This window comes from Triticum urartu, chromosome 3A (genome assembly GCF_056163025.1).
Source record: "Triticum urartu cultivar PI428250 chromosome 3A, HENAU_Tu73, whole genome shotgun sequence".
NCBI classification, from domain to species: domain Eukaryota; kingdom Viridiplantae; phylum Streptophyta; class Magnoliopsida; order Poales; family Poaceae; genus Triticum; species Triticum urartu.
In genome coordinates, this window is record NC_141875.1 from 36,529,668 (window position 1) to 36,542,483 (window position 12,816).

The window sequence follows — 12,816 nt, forward strand, 5'->3', positions numbered from 1 at the left end:
GAAAGTATACCGCTCAAAATTATTCATCTCTATTTCAAAATTGAGCTCTGGCACCTCTACAAATCCCTGCTTCCCTCTGCGAAGGGCTTATCCATTTACTTTTATGTTGAGTCATCATCCTCTTATTAGAAAGCACCAGTTGGAGAGCACCGCTGTCATTTGCATGTATTATTATTAATTTACATTGAGTATGACTTGACTGGATCTCTTTTACCATGAATTACAATTTCCAGCCAGCCCTTGATCTTCAGAGGTGCTCTGTATTTATGTTTTGCGGTCTCAGAAAGGGCTAGCGAGATACCATATTGTTATATCATATTATGATTGTTTTGAGAAAGTGTTGTCATCCAAGATTTATTATTATTGCTCGCTAGTTGATTATGCCATTGATATGAGTAAACATGAGACCTAAATGTTATTGTGAATATGGTTAGTTCATAATCTTTGCTGAAAACTTGAATGCTGGCTTTACATATTTACAACAACAAGAGCAAACAGAGTTTGTAAAAGTTTTTCATTATCACTTTTAGTTTATCAACTGAATTGCTTGAGGACAAGCAAAGGTTTAAGCTTGGGGGAGTTGATACGTCTCCACCGTATCTACTTTTCCAAACACTTTTGCCCTTGTTTTGGACTCTAACTTGCATGATTTGAATGGAACTAACCCGGACTGACGCTGTTTTCAGCAGAATTGCCATGGTGTTATTTTTGTGCAGAAATAAAAGTTCTTGGAATGACATGAAAATCAACGGAGAATATTTTTGGAGTATATAAAAATACTGGCGAAAGAATCAAGGCCAGGGGCCCACACCCTATCCACGAGGGTGGGGGGCGCGGCTACCCCCTGGGCGCGCCCCCTACCTCGTGGACCCCCTGATGCTCCACCGACCTCAACTCCAACTCCATATATTCACGTTCGGGGAGAAAAAAAAATCATGGAGAAGGATTCATCGTGTTTTACGATATGGAGCCACCGCCAAGCCCTAATCTCTCTCGTGAGGGCTGATCTGGAGTCCGTTTGGGGCTCCGGAGAGGGGAATCCTTCGCCATCGTCATCATCAACCTTCCTCCATCACCAATTTCATGATGCTCACCGCCGTGCATGAGTAATTCCATCGTAGGCTTGCTGGATGGTGATGGGTTGGATGAGATTTATCATGTAATCGAGTTAGTTTTGTTAGGGTTTGATCCCTAGTATCCATTATGTTCTGAGATTGATGTTGCTATGACTTTGCTATGCTTAATGCTTGTCGCTAGGGCCCGAGTGCCATGACTTTAGATCTGAACCTATTATGTTTTCATGAATATACATGAGTTCTTGATCCTATCTTGCAAGTCTATAGTCACCTATTATGTGTTATGATCCATCAACCCTGAAGTGACAATAATCGGGATACTTACCGGTGATGACCGTAGTTTGAGGAGTTCATGTATTCACTAAGTGTTAATGCTTTGGTCCGGTACTCTATTAAAAGGAGGCCTTAATATCCCTTAGTTTCCAATAGGACCCCGCTGCCACGGGAGGGTAGGACAAAAGATGCCATGCAAGTTCTTTTCCATAAGCACGTATGACTATATTCGGAGTACATGCCTACATTACATTGATGAACTCGAGCTAGTTCTGTGTCACCCTATGTTATAACTATTGCATGAGGAATCACATTCGACATAATTATCCATCACTGATCCATTGCCATGGGAGGTTTAACTTGGCCCTTTATTGAAAGAAAAGATACAAAACATGATTACTAGAGTAGAATTAATCATGTAGACACCCAAAAACTAAAGGATAAATATTGGTTTGCCTCCCAACAAGCGCTTGTATTTAATGCCTGTTAGCTAGGCATGATGATTTTAATGGTGTTCACATAAGAATAGGAATTGAAACATAAGAAGAGCATCATGAATCATATAGCAAACACATTTAAGCCTAACCCACTTGCTATGCATAGGAATATTGTAAGAAAACAATTCATTGAAGAAGAAAGTAACTACCACATGAAGGCAAAGCAAGTGTAACTTCAAAACTTTCAACATAAAGAGAGGAAACTTGATGTTGTTGATATATATATATATAAGCATATCTTCCTTTCTCATAATAATTTTCAATGGCATCGTGAACAAATTCAACAATATAACCATCACATAAAACATTCTTTTCATGACCGACATGCATAACTTTTTTATTACTCTCCACTTAAGCAAATTTATTCTCATCAATAGTTGCGGGAACAAATTCAACAGAATAATTACCATGTCATACTTGTTTGACATAACCAAATTGAACATTAAAATCATGATGACAAGTTTCATAGTTATCATTACTATTTTTAAGATACATGTCATCACAATAATCATCCTATATAGGAACTTTTTTTCTTATAATAATGAATTGACACATCTTCAAATATATTGGATCCAGCACTAAATAAAGTCACGACCTCTCCAAATTCACCTTTACCATTATTTCAATAAGATTCAACACCCTCCAAAATAGTGGGATCATTACTACCTAGAGTTGACACTCTTACAAACCCACTTTTAATGTTGTAATCATCATAAATAGGAGGCATGCTTTCATCATAGTAAATTTATCATAAAAAATAGTGGGCTAGAAATATCATCTTCATCAAACATAGCATCCCCAAGTTTATGGCTTTGCATATAATTAGCATCATGGATATTCAAAGAAGACATACTAGCAACGTTGCAATCATTGTTATCATTCAAGGAACTCACACCAAACATTGTGTTAAATTCTTATTTTAACACTTTATAGCAATTACGGGAATCCATGTTTTCAGGAAAAACTTTATAAATATAAACAATTTGACAGAACTTCACTACCATTGTTTTTTAGTTTTCTTTTATAAACCAAACTAGTGACTAAAAAAGAAACTACAAGATTCAGTTGCAAGATCTAAAGAAAATGCCTTCAAGCACTCACCTCCCCGGCAACGGCGCCAAAAATAGCTTGATGTCTACTACACAATTTTTTTCTTGTAGGTTTTGTTGGGACTCAAAGCGCGGTGTTTTGTAGGACAGTAGCAAATTTTCTTCAGTGGATGACCTAAGGTCTATCAATCCATGAGAGGTGTACGATGAAGTTGGTTCTCTCTCAAACAAGCCCACAATTAAATACAAGCAGTGTCTTGTGTCCCCAACACACCTAATACAATTGTCAGTTGTATAGGCGCACTAGTTCGACGAAGAAATATGATAGATGTGTAATATGGATGGTAGAAATAACTTTATAATTTGAACAAATAAAAACAAGAAGGTAGAAAGTAACAAAATGAGGAAAAACAGTGTCTTAATGCTTGGCAACGAGGCCTAGGGTGTATACTTCTGCTAGTGCAATCTCTTAACATCATTAACATAATTGAACCACATGATAATCCCTCAAAGTGCAACAAAGAATCACTCCAAAGTTTCTATTTCTATTGGAGAAAGTAGTATGAGATAGAGTAGGTAGCAAACCACCTCAAAGTTGTAGTTCCAATCAATCTATTGAACCACCCCCCAAAGTGTCATGGATAGCCCTGGAGTTTGTAGTATGACAACACCATATGATACGTATCGTTCAACCCTTATGTCACCTAGATTACCCCAATGTCACCATGTGTATCCACGAGTTAGACATACATCAAGTGATCTCTAATCCAAAGTATTGAATCCAACATAATGAAATCTCAAAAAGCAAGACTCAATTCACCACGAAAATAAGAGAGGGAGGTGAACATCATGTGATCTAACTTTATTAACAAAGCTCAAGATACATCAAGATCATAATCCATCAAGAACATGGGAGAGAGAGACCAAACACATAAGTACTAGTATATACCCTCAGCCACGAGGATGAACTACCCACACATCACCATGGATGCAGCAAGGTTGATGAAGATGGTCTCCCCCATGGTTTCCCCCTCCGGCAGGGTGCCAGAGAAGGCCCCTAGATGAGATTGCTTCGGAACAGAGGCTTGCGGCAATGATGAAATTATTTCGGGTCTCACTTCGAGGGTTTTGAAATATATGTGAATTTATAGGCCAAGAATTAGGACAAACAGAGAAGCAGGGGGCCCACAAGCCACCATGGCACGCCCTACCCCCAAGGAGGGTGCCCTTGGGTCTTTTGGTCCTTCCCCAAAACTTCCAGGGTCTCTTATGTTCCAGAAAAAATCATCAAAAAGTTTCATCATGTTTGGACTTCTATAGGTATCGATTTTTTGTAAAAATAAAAACAAGCAAAAAAACAGGAACTGACACTAGGCACTAGATTGACATGTCAGTCCTTAAAAATAATTTAAAAGCGCACCAAAACCATATAAATTTGATGTACGTATAACATGAATACTTCATCAATTATAGATACGTTGGAGACGTATCAACTACCATGATTGATTTGAATAGATTGAAAGTTCCCCACAAAAAATATTTAGATATGTAAACAATGACATCAATAGATGTATAAGAAGTTAAGATTTCCAACAAAAAAAGTAAGGATAAAATAAACAGACATAAGAAAAGGACAACTGTGAGCGCTGAAATTGACTGCAGCTCTAGCAATGGCCACCATTTTCTTATGTGTACTCACTAACACAAGGGATCCATTGATCATTTGCTTGGTGGTTTCTCCTTTTCCATTTGTCCTTGTTCTATCCACGCATTTACCTGGGAGGGACGTGCTCGAGAGGGGTTTGCTGGAGCTCGAGAGGATGCGGTTATTGGGGCGCGCAGCACACTACGCTAGCACAAAACATTTTTTACTATGTGAACGAGGAACATGTTGTGGAGATGGATCATTGGATCAGGTTTTACCATTAGACGTGCACTCATGAGAACACGAGGACAGTTGGTGAATCCCGTCATCTCCTCCTCGCAGACCCCTTAAACAACTCATGGTGGTTCCACAAACGGTTCATAAGCATCGTAGGTGCAACACCTCCAAGGTATCCGCACGTGTAGGGAGGAACGTCGGAAAATGGACTATTAGGTCCGCCCGCGCGATGTGGGCGTGGAAGTGGTAGTGGCTAGGTCGTGGGACTGTAAAACCCCTTCCAAGGTTCCGCCCTGCACTTGTAGAGATTTCCCAAGATAGACTTAACACTTGAGGCCTATTAGGACTCTGCGCCTAAATTTCATTTGGATCTAATCTAGGTGGGTTCCTGCCCCTTAAGACATGACCCTATAGGTACACGTACACATGGACACGGCCGAAGTCAATAGCTAGTAGAGGCTCCTAGCAGAACGTATCTCTCAAGCGAATGTATCTCTCAAACTCAGTTGCATGTGTGGAAACCTAAACACCAAACTGATCCTTAAGCTTGTCTCTAAGATAGGGTCATATATTGCAGATGATCCCGTTTTCCTCATCATGGGCATAAGGAAGCCGACAATAGTGAGAACACATTGTTGGTTGAACAATGGCATTCGATAGACCCAAATTAAGATAAACCACAAGATCACTTCGTATTATCATATAATATATTAATGCTTATTCACGTCCTTAGACCATGAGAATATCATAGGCCTTCATACTGGATGGTTACTTTGGGGTTGCAAACTGTTTCCGTAACTGAGAAATCATAAAGGTAGCTTACAGGTACACCGAAAAAGTATGTCAAAGTTCTCGATGATTCAATACTAGGATTTGCTTCTCCGAGACGGAGATATACTATTCGGGCCCACTCGTTATTACGGTATCCATCGTCGCATGTCTAGAAACAAGCTGATATTGATCATGGGGTTACTAAAATACGTAATGAGAAACGATAACAAAATTGGTAAGGAGCATAAGTTTGTCTTCAGATTCGGGGATGAGAAAGAGGAGCAACCTATGAGTTCCATACGAGTTCAATGTGTTCGTCGGAATTTACGATTTTTTTGAGGAAAAACTTGTGACACAGTGACAAATGAGTCCTATTTGCTTGATAAATATGGACATTGTATTATGGCTACTTTATGTTTGCACTTTGCTTCCTTAACCTTTGACTCCATATGAAACACGCTCCATACAGAAGATTGAGTCTATCTAACTCTGGTAATCATTTAGCCCTACACTTCATCTTATTATAGGCACAACCGAGTGGTTTCCCTTCCTCACAAATAGACCTGGCCAACCGGGCCGAATCTCGTGGGCTGGCACGAGACCACGCATGCTAGGTCCGTTACGTGTCTGGCCCGACACGCCATGCCTGTCCTGCACCATGCTTGGGGCCGTGCTCGAGGGCCTAGGCGAGGCCCTCATGCAGGCACCACCCGCCCGTTTATTTTTTGACATTTTATATTTTTGAAAGCCCAAAAGCCTAAAATTTGACCAAAAAACAGCCTACAAGGTCGAATAGCATGCGGGTGCAGCGCCAGGGCCATGAGGCGTGACAACTTTGTGTCACCCATACTGATTTCTAATAGGAATCGCCTATGGGCCACACACCAGCGGGCTGGCCTATTTAGCGCGGTAGTCGCCAGAGCTCGCAGTGACCGATGTACATTTGATCGATCATTTGTTTTTCATTTTACGTTTTCTTGTTGTATTTTTGTTGGGTTTATTTGTTTTTCATGGTTTTTTTGAGGTTTTCTCTGCACTTTTACTTCGGTTTTCTTTGTTTTCTTATTGGTTTTCCTTTATTTCTTCATTTTTACTTCGCTTATCTTTGTTTTCTTTTCTTTTTTTATTTCTTTGTGGTTTATTATCGGGTTTGTTCTTTTAAAGCACACATGTCTACTTTTTCTTGGTATACAATGTACATTTTTAGAGCACACATGAACCATTTTTCGGATACTCTTTGGACATTTTTCAAATAGATGATGAACATTTTTAAATACATGTTTCGAGGACTTTTTTGAACACACAACAACATTTTCCAAATACACATTGTACATTTTTGAATGACAATAAACATTCTTTGAAACTAGACGAACTTATTTTTACGTTGCATAACCATTTATATATTTTTCACGAACATCTTTGGAAACATGTGAATATTTTCTCCAAAATGTCATGTATAGTTTTTGAATGAAAATAAACATCTATGTAACCCACAGGAATATTTGTTTTACATTATATAAACAATTTTTAAAATGGCATGAACATTTTTTTGAATTGCCATAATTTTTCTTTAAAATGTGTCATCGATTTTTTTAATAGCATGATTTTTTTAAATTATGGAAACATTTTCCTTCTAACATTGCTAAAATGTTTTTCTGAAAAATATTTCTAAAAATTGTGAACAGTTTATTAAATGTGACATACATTTTTTTGAATGAATGAAACATTTTTTGGAATTACACGAGCATTTTTTAAATTGTATGGACTTCTTAAAAAATATCAAATATATTTTTCTTGGTGGCATTTTTTGAATGCTAGAAACATTTTCCGCATGCATGATTAAAATTGTTCTACACACATCTAACATTTTTCAAATGCATGTTTAACATTTTTAAAATTTTTTATATAGTGCTTTTTGTAATACTAGGAAAAGAGTCCGTGCGTTGCAACGGGAGAGAAAACATAACACACGCTCTTAACTCAACAACCATCACTCGAGACCACAATAGGTCCATCTCCTTTATTTTTGCGAGGCATCATATTTCTGTTGCCGCTTATCCTCCTTCTCATTCTCGTCAGCGATGGCCTCGGTGTTCACACAAACAACAAAAACGTGTATTGAATATGGTTAATCCTAAGGCGTCTCTCTCTCCCTCTCTCTCTCTCTCCCTCTCTCTCTCTCGCTCGCTTTCTCTCACTCTCGTGATGAGAAATCTGTTGTTTTCCCCTGCGACATTTTTTAGAGGTATGCACGTGTAGTTATTGATGTTTTCTTTTCCGTATATGGTCATAGTGGGGTGTTTATTTGCAATCCGGATCGCTGCCGGTATAAAAAAAGAATCTTGCGCTATAAATTATAAGTTTGCTTCCATAACAATATTTTAAAAATATTTAACAGGTAAAATTAACATCATATTTAGATTCCACACATTTTTCTAATAAAATTTCATATATAATATGTTAAAATCGAAGTTACGGTTTAAAAGATACAGATAATTTAGAAAATCATTTGGTTTGACTTAAATATATTCCAAAATAACATTTAAAAATAATTAACAGGTAAAAATAATCTGATATTCATATTCTACATATTTTTCTAATCAAATTTCATATATAACATGTTTAAATCGGAGTTACGGTTTAAAAGATATGAATGATTTTAAAAAGCATTTGTTTGACTTAAATATGATCCGCGGATGAATTACCTAAAACATCAGGGGGGTTTCGAAAAATGTAAAATAACGGTTCGGATGTGACTTAAATCCGGATGGCGGGTTGATTTCAAGAAAAGACAGGGACTTTTGTGTAAAACACAAAAATAACGATTCATCTTAACTTAAAGCAGAACTGCGGATTGAATTCTCTGAAATAGAAGGACTTTCCTGAAAAATGCCATGACGGATGAAAAAAACCTAATTTACTTTATTATTAGGTAAAGATATATAGAATATTTCAATAAAATGATTGAAAAATAAATCAAAAACCAAAACAAAAAATTTGAAAATACGGTAAAAAATATGTTTGACATTAGTGTGACATCAGCAAGCACGGTCACTAGGCTGGCCCTGCAGAAGCTCCCGTAAACGATACTGCGATAGGAACCATTACGGGGGTGAGAGCTCTTTTTTTTAGATAGAAAAAAAAGGAGCTCCTAATCGGCGCTTTCAACACCGGTTAGGAGAGAGAGGCGTTAGCTTAGGTTCGCTGGTTCCTTAGAAACAACCTGTTCGCTGGGTCGTGGATTGACCAGTCATGGTTGACCGGTCTACCATTGACCTATATCTTTTCGAAAAAGGGAATTTAGATAAGTTCATCGATTTTGAAAAAAGTCCATGAATTTTGAAATATAGTGCCTAAATTTTGAAAAAAGTTCACAAGAATTAAAAAAGATCATCAAATTTTGGAAAATAATCACGAGTTAAAGTTCGGTGAATTGAAAAAAAGTTGTAATTTTTTTAATAAAAGTTCAGAAATGTGAGAAACAATTCATCAAGGTTGAAAGAAGTCCATCAGTTTTGAAAGAAGCTCATCAATTTTGAAAAAGAGTTCATGGATTTCAATACAGGTTCATCAATTTTGAGAAAAAAAACTCACCTGATTTAAGAAAAAGAGTTCATGGATTTGAAAATGTCATCAATTTTGATAAAAAATCATGCATTTTGAAAAAGAAAGAAAAAATAAAACAAGGAAAACAGAAAAGAAAAAAAATGAAAATTAAAGAAAGAAGAAAAGAATAAAAAGGACGTAACTTATCAGTAATCACATCGGGGCAAGATGTTTTGGTGGCTACCGCCGTGCCCGGCGGACGGCATGGTCCTCTTATATGCAGGCTCGGCGTGCCGTGCCGGCCCGTTGGCCAGGTCCGTGCCGGCCCGATTCCGAGCTCGTCGTCTTCCATTCCGGTTCTTAGCAGCAAACCAAACCAAACCCTAGTTCCCCATTCCCAAATCCCTCCCAGTCGAACCAAAGCCCACCCACGCGCAAGCCACCGGCCAAGGAGGAGGCGCCGGAGACGCGCGCTCCCAAGAGGCGTAGATCTGATGGAGAACCACCGGGGGGCGGGTGCGGCAACTTCAGCGGCGAGGTGCAGGGGAGGCTCGATGGCATGGACTTCATCAACCGTCTCCCCGACGCCTTGCTAGGCACTGTCGTCTCCCTCCTCCCCATCAAGGACGGCGCGCGAAATCAGGCCCCCTCCCGCCGCTGGCGTCCCCTCTGGCTCTCATCCAACGCACCGCTCAACCTCGGGGCTGATCGGAGTCTCTCAGATAGCGACTCTGGCGTCGTGCTGGTCTCCAGAATCCTTTCCGCCCATCCCGCCGCTTCTCACTCACCATCTCCCTCCAGCCCGACATCCTGGGCATGGTTGACGGATGGTTCCGCTCCAGGTCCATCGCCGGCCTCCAGGACCTCCATGTCTCCAACCTGGGAGTGGCGGCACTACCATCGCTAGGGCTGCGCTTAGGCTTTGGGACTGCCAATTCCCCGACCTGGTCGTCCCACCCGCTTTTCCTCACCTTAAAAAGCTCATCTTGCACAATGTCAGTATCTCGGAGGACTGCCTCCAAGGCATCATCTCCAGATGCACCGTTTTGGAAAGCGTTTCACTCTACAATATGGCATTGGGCCTGTCTTTGCATCAAGTCGCCCACTATTAGGTCCATCAGCTGCTATGCTCATTACGAACAAGGTTTCTAGGAGTTGGTCATTGACAACGCCCCTAGCCTTGAGAGGTTGCTAGCAATTTGTCCACACACTAGTCCGGAGGCCATCCGAGTGATGCGGGCTCCTAAACTGGAGATACTGGGTTTGTTGTCTCAAGACATATCCGCACTCTGCATTGGAACCACATTCTTTCAGGTAGCAGCACATGGGCAGTCATGAATTCAGCGTTCCTATTCCTATCCTATATGCAGGCTATTATTCTTATACCACACTGCTTATGTTTTTCTCCAGAAAATGGTTGCCATCAGCTTGACAACCAAAATGCACACAATGAAGATTTTGGTTCTTCACTTTGTTGGTCCTAATCTGGGTGTGGCCATTGACCTCCTCAAGTGCTTCCTTTACTTGGAGAAGCTTTATGTCATCGTGAGTGTTCATAACTATTGCTTTAAACTTCAAATTCACCATTGAGTCAGAGTTACGACAAGTGCTTCATATCATTTCTTTTCCCTATTCCCAGTTGCATCATCAACAAGAGGATTTGAATAATGTGCTGGACTATGGCCCACTGGATCCAGTTCAATGCCTTGAGCTCCACCTAAAAGTGCTAGTGTTGCTGAACTACAACGGTGATGAAAGACTGTTCGTTGACTTTGCAAAATTCTTTATTTTGAATGCGAAAGTGCTAAAGAAGATGGAAATCAGAGTTCTTTAGGCCAACTCCACCGCAGGACCCCAAACAGACGTCCGCTTTGGTCGGATTTTGTCCTTTTGAGATGGCAATGGGTGTGAAAACGAACATGTGTGTCCGGTTTGCGTTTGAGACGCCCAACGCAGCAGACGACCTCAACTTGTCCGTCTCTAGTACGCTCGCCACGCCCCGGTCCCCGGCCACGCGCCTGCCGCCCCAGAGCCTGCGCCGCCTTGCCACAGCCGTGCCCGCTTGCCGCGCCCAGGCCACCGCGCCGCGCCCCGGCGGCCGCGCGCTTGCCCCGCGCCCCAGCGGCCGCGCGCTTGCCCCACGCGCCTGCGCCCTCCGCCGCGCCCCGGCCACCGCGTCGCGCCCCAGCCGCCCACTCCCTCGCCCCGCCCCGCTTCGCGCACCCGCCCGCGCCCCGACCCGCCCCCGCCTCGCCCCGCCCCCGCCGCGCCGCGTCATGCCCGCTCCCGCCTCACCGCCGTGCTCGTCCTCGCCCCGCCCCGCTTCGCCGCGTCCGCCCGCGCCCGCCTCCCTGCCTCGCCGGGCCTCACCACGCCCGCCCGTTCCCTCGCCTCGCCACGCCCTTGCCCCGCTTCGCCTCACCGCGCCCACGCCCTGCCTCGCCGCGCCCTCGCCGCCGGCCCCGCCTCGCCGCGCCCGCCTCGCCTCGCCCCGCCCCGCTCACGCACGCCTCGCCGCGCCAGCCTCGCCTCGCCCTGCCCCGCTCGTGCACGCCTCGCCGCCGGCCATGCCCCTGCTGTCGGTGCTCGTCACGGGGGGAGAGAGAAAAGGAGGAGAGAGAGAGAGGTGGGGCTGACACATGGGGCCGACGAACATGCAGCGGACGAGGACGCCACAAACTCGTTCGTTTCGTGTCCGCTTTTACCTCAAAGCCAGCACAAGTTTGGGTCGCGAATGGGACAGAAAACGGACAGAAAAATAAGATGGGGTCTGCGTTTGGGTAGCGTCATTTGTCCGTTTTACCCCAAACGGACACACCTGGACAAAATGGGGTCGTGCGGTGGAGTTGGCCTTACAACCGCAATGACAAGTGGATGCATTGGCAACGTAGGCTGCTACAAGTGGAGAATAGAGCTTCTCAAGATGCACAAATCGAACTTAAAAATGATGTTTGGAAGAACTCCCCTAAACTTATGCATATCCATGATTTGTCAATGGCTGATCCCTTTGACTCGTCCTTTTGTGGATGCTCCAATGGTGTTAGATAAGCCTTTCCTAAGAGAAACTCCAATGGGGCGTCCCATTTCGTCCGCCCGCGTCCGTTTGGGTCGGCGCGGACAAAAGTGGCGGCCCAACGCGCCGACCCAAACGGACGCGCGTCCGTTTTTCGTTCGCGGGTGACCCATTCCATGCCCAATTTTGAGCCGGATTTGCGTCGGCGCGGACAAGAGACAGACACGCGCGCGCCTACTCCTCTCCCCGGGCCCGCCTGTCGGCGGCAGCCACCACCATTTCCCCCATTTTCCCCAAAAACGCTCCTGCCCGCGCGTGCCCCCGCCCCCCAACCAGCCATGGAGGACGCCATCGACCTCGACCTCGACGCCGCCGCCGGCCTCGCCTCCCTCGCCTTGTCCGGCGCCGTCGCCCCCTCCGGGAAAGGCAAGCCTCGTGCCCCGCGCAAGGCCGCCGCGGCGACCAAGCCGAAGAAGGCGCTGACGCCCGAACAACAGGCAAGGGAGTCAGCCAAGAGGAAGGGCCGGAGGCACGCCACGGACGCGAGGGATGAGGCCGCTGCGCAGGCCACCGCCACCGCGCAGCAGGAGTTCACCAACGCCCGCGTCGCCGCGGCAACAAGGGAGGCGCTCTACATGCTTGGGGTAAACCCTAGCCAGCACAACCTCGTCCAAGCCGCCGTCGCCGCGGCCAGCACCCGCTCGTCGAC

At 43.8% G+C, this 12,816-nt stretch overlaps 1 pseudogene; it reads left to right on the forward strand.

Moving 5' to 3' along the window:
• The first annotated feature begins 9,358 nt into the window (after positions 1 to 9,358).
• On the forward strand, positions 9,359 to 12,142 carry LOC147978254 (F-box/FBD/LRR-repeat protein At3g26920-like; annotated as a pseudogene).
• Positions 12,143 to 12,816: the final 674 nt, after the last annotated feature.